This window comes from Sycon ciliatum, chromosome 10 (assembly GCF_964019385.1).
Source record: "Sycon ciliatum chromosome 10, ocSycCili1.1, whole genome shotgun sequence".
In the NCBI taxonomy this organism is placed as follows: domain Eukaryota; kingdom Metazoa; phylum Porifera; class Calcarea; order Leucosolenida; family Sycettidae; genus Sycon; species Sycon ciliatum.
In genome coordinates this window covers 28298014-28302975 of record NC_088652.1, presented here as the reverse complement: position 1 = coordinate 28302975, position 4962 = coordinate 28298014, and positions in this window count along the sequence as shown.

Sequence of the window (4962 nt, the reverse complement as noted above, 5' to 3'; positions counted from 1 at the left end):
AGGGCTTGACCGCCCAGGAGCCCTCGCTATGCGTATTAATAATTGCCTAGGTCATCATGTGTGTTATTCGAACTGATAGAAACGTCTTTGCAATACAAAAACATGTGCATGACAATCAAAACTTTAGTTCATAAATGCACATCGATACATAACTCAAAACTCAAACTCTCAGACAGGTACATTCTACCAAGTAAAAGTAAAATATAATAATAGATTACGCTATGGTACTAGCTTATTTCATTTTTTCCAGCCCTGTTTCAACATGTGGCCAGCAGTCTTTGCCAGAATGGTACGGAACATCAACGGAATAGGGCCAGGCTGGTGCGTAACATGATGATGGCCCTACCGACCGCACACCGAACAAGTTCGAGCATGAGAGCATAATAGTTTCTCCTGCTGAATGGATGCCTGTGCAGCGGTCTCTAGCTGTCGACGCGTCTTGTCACGAAGGCGGTGAGTCTCCAAACGACGGGATATTTGCTCCGTCGTTTCTTGCTGTTGGCATAGCCTTTCGCAAGCACGGCGACTCTCGAGGCGGCAGGACCTCTCTTCTACCTTCTTCTACTCTCTGTGTAGGCACTCCTGCCGACGCCGTCTGCTCAGAGCTTTAACACTGTCACCCCTGTCATTTTGCTCTTCCTCATAGTCCTCTTCTAATTATCTCAGCATTCTATTTATACAACAACTACGCCCATTAAAACACTGCAATCTACCTGATCCTTACATTCCCAGCCCATTAGTACCACACCCCTAAACTTTCGACCGATAGTACGACACTTTCTATGGTCTTTTGAAATCAAACCGCGACCATTACAATAATGTGATCTAAACCATAATGAGCGTTAGCAGGCAGCCCAGCGAGCTGGCCCGACCTGCACGCATGCGCGAGTCACGTGGTCGTGCGCCCTCCAAGATCCTGTACAATGTCTCTTGCATGTCATTGCTGTTTTCAACTTTCGAGCATGCAACTTGCGGAACATGCGTTCCCAAACAATTTCCTCCACAATTGTGCTCGCCCCGGTGTATCTTGCTAAGCTCAATGTTAAAAGTGCATTCTGCCGAATTCCCGTCCGCCCGGAGGATTGGTCCTTGTTCATCCGCTGGCAGGATCAATACTTTTACGAGAGTGCCCTGCCCTTCAGACACTCCAGTCCAGCTATATGGAACTCTGTCGCATCCGCCAGTGAATGGATTATGTGCTAGCAGTTCGCACTCCCACGCCTGTTGCATTACGGGGAATACCTCAACTAACGTTACTTCGTCAGTGCATGCTCTGGACTTGTGTTAGCTTGCCAGCAATTCGCTATTCTGCTCCGAGCATTTACATACTTCGATGTTTCTCTGGCCCCAGCAAAAGTGGAGGGTCCAGCTCAAGTCCTGACGTTATTGGCATCATCCCATTACGGGGAGTACCTCGACTAACGTTTCTGTCTCGATGCATGCTCTGAACTTGTGTTAGCTCGCCAGCAACTCGCTACTCAGCGCCGCACGTTTACATACCTCGGTGTTTCTCTGGCGTCAGTAAAAGTGCTTCCTCAATGCATGCTCTGGACCTGTGTTAGCTCGCCAGCAACTCGCTACTCGGCGTTTTCTCTGGCGTCAGCAAAAGTGGAGGGTCCAGCCCACGTCCTGATGTTTATCGACGTCATCCTGGACAACCGCCGCGCTAACATCAGTATGCCTATGGACGAACTTGCCAAGCTTCGTGATCTCCTTCGGGCCACAATTCACACAGCTTCAACTACCCAATGTCAACTCGAGTCTCTTCTGGGAAAGATCTCGTTTGCTACAAGAGTGATAGCCCCTGGACGCAAATTGCAGATTGTGGTCACTTGCCAACTGGTACCGGCAGCCGTATTACCTGATCAAGCTCTCCAAAGAGTGCCTCAAAGATCTTTGCTGATGGCCTGAGCTCCTGGATTAGCGGAACGGCCGGTCCTTCTTCCTACACCCTAAGTGGACGCCGTCCCCCGACTTGCTGCTATTCACTGATGCAAGTGGTGCACTTGGCCGGTGCTCGTACAATTGCGACCGGGGATAGGGCGATGGACAGTCAATCAAGCAGAGCAGCAATCGCAAAGGGTTGTTTGCAATTGTGGCAGCCCGCAGCACCTGGGAAAACTAGCGGCATCAGCTGCGAATGCCAATCGATGGGCATTTACAGCAACTGCGAGGATATTGCTCATAAGTTGTGGCTTTGGCCTGGCGTTGTACACCGGCCACTCGGTTCGAATCAGCTGCCGGACTCGATATTCAGAGAGGCGGGAAGGTGGAAAGCGATGTCTGCCCGAGTAACATTCGGACACCACCTGCAGCCAAAGTATGGGTGGCTGCGGCAATGGCCTCAGCCCATGATATCAAGTTCTGACAGTCTTTACCTAGCTTGCACCGCTTACAAATTGCACAGGTAGCTGCACTTTGTGATCCGCTCCGGGAGTGCCGATTTATGGAATATATGCTCTCAACTGGTTATGTATACCAATGTATTTAGCATTTGGCGGCTCTACTCAAAGCCATTGGCGGCTCTACTCAGAGTCATTGGCGGCTCCATGCGGAGTCATTGGCGGCTCCATGCGGAGTCATTGGCGGCTCCAAGCGGAGTCATTGGCGGCTCCATGCGGAGTCATTGGCGGCTCCATGCGGAATCATTGGCGGCTCCATGCGGAGTCAATTTGCGGCTCCATGCGGGGTCATTCGGCGGCTCCATGCGGGGTCATTCGGCGGCTTCATGCAGAGTCATTCGGCGGCTCCATGCGAAGTCATTCGGTGGCTCCATGCTGAGTCATTTGACGGCTCCAAGCGGAGTCATTTGCCGGCTCAGCTGCGAGCCATCTAGTGGCTCCAAGCAGAGCCATCATACCTGTTGCTCGAATCGGCACTCCCAGCTTAATCCAAAACTCGGTTGCTCTGTTGTGAGGTGGGGGGATGCTAACCTAGGAATGGGTTTGCTCCCCACACTGGAGCTCGCGCTATTCCGTCGACTTGACACTTGCCGGACTCACGACTGCCATCCAGAGTCGCCACCACTATTTCTAAACCATACGGCTAATTATTTTAGTTAGCTATCCACTTACCGGTACAGTAAAACCTGTGACTACCGACCACCCCTTGGTGCCAGCAAAAGCGGTCTTTAGTAGCAGGTGGTCTTTAGTTAGAGGTTTGCACCGCGTGACCATAATATGTGGATCCCATTATATGATAATAATGTCAAAATGCAGCTAATACAATTCCCCAGGACTTGCGCAATGTCATTCTTATTTCAGGTCAAACAACACTTGGAGAGAAAGACGGAGAGATGGAGAGAGAGACAGAGAGAGAGAGAGAGAGAGAGAGAAGATTAATTTTTTGCAGACTTCAAATTCAGCTGACGGCAGGAGTCAAACGTTCCCTGGGGAAGTTTCTTTTTGCGCTGGGCTTCAAATTTGTTCATGCGATCAATCGTACCGACTGTCCTTGTTGTGACTTCTCGGTTGCTTGAACGCGATCCTTCAGTATCAGGACCTTGTGGTGCTGCTTTGTTTCTGGATTCCTTGATGCCATCGTCGATCCGTCTGTATGACTGGGGGGACAGAGCCGCCCAGTCTTCGTTTCTCCTCCGAGTAGTAACATCGATCAGAGAGCGCTTTCGATGCGCTCTCCAAGACGTTTCCTATCATGTTTTTTCTTGACAGCGCTTGAAATTTTGACAGGTGTAGTGCAGTCCACACCTACTCCACAGCCAAAATTACCTGCGTTCATTTGTTCAGCTGTAGTATCGAAATATTCCTTTCAGGACCATGGAAAATCAGTAAAATTTCAGGAAGGAGCTTCGAGCAACATTTGATTTCCTATTTCGCGGTCGCTAGTTACGGGTCAAAAATTGTCTTTGGGACAGGAAAAGGCGGTCGCTGGTCGCATTCAGCAGGTAGTCGCTAGTCACAGTGCATTTTTGAATGTGAGACCGTCCGTGCCTGGCCAAGTGGTCGGTAGTACCAGGCTGGTCGCTAGTCACGGTGGTCTTTAGTTACAGGTTTTACTGTATATCCCTTACCGAAATTGTATTCTTGAACGCAATATTCTTCTTTCTTTTTCTTCTACTCCGTTCCATCAGCACTCGGCCGATGGCAGGAGATTGGCACCCACTGGGCTAGCATGCAGCAGCCAAAGCTGGGGCCTTTTCTTACTTCGTCAAACCCACTTCTTAAAACGAAACTGACGTGCATATTCACATTGCATGTTGTGAATGTCCCCATATTTGCCCCGACATCTTAGCTCGTACAGCGCTCCAGATGCATCTATGTTACGGTGCGCACCGCATACTCGAATTACGGTACGGGACACATACGGGATACTGCACCAACCATGGCATGCCACGTGAACCACCCTACCAGGCACCGAGACACGCACCGAATTATAGCGGTGTGGATACTGGCTAGCACCAGATGCTACTAAAGTACAACTGAATAGCGTCTTTTGCATAGCTACGGGAATAAACTCATATCCCAAGCATTGCAGCTCTGCTAATAGAATAATTCAGGTTACTCCCACTCCATTTCTCTAGTGCTTATTTTCTGAAAAATTATCATCTCTGGCACCAGAATGCTGCCACCAAGAGTACATTAACCAGAGTGTGCAGCCCAAGGAGAATCATCCCAAGGCAAAGTTTGTTGTTTAGGGCATAGACTCGCAGTAACAGGCTCACCTTTGCTGCATCTCACACCGCTTCACACGGTCATCTACTCAATCACCATGGAAATTTCTGTTGCACATTGCTGCTTGTTTAACAAAAACGTAGAAAACACACCGAATTTCCAGGTAATTACCATGGTGATACGGTACTTTAGCTTGAACCTATTGTATGACGGGTTTTCTATGATTCACAATGACCCAGGAAATAACTAACAGTTAGCGACGCAATTCTTCTGAGGTGTAAAGTGACTTCAGGAATACATGTATGTTGCAGAAAACTGCGATGCATGCTGA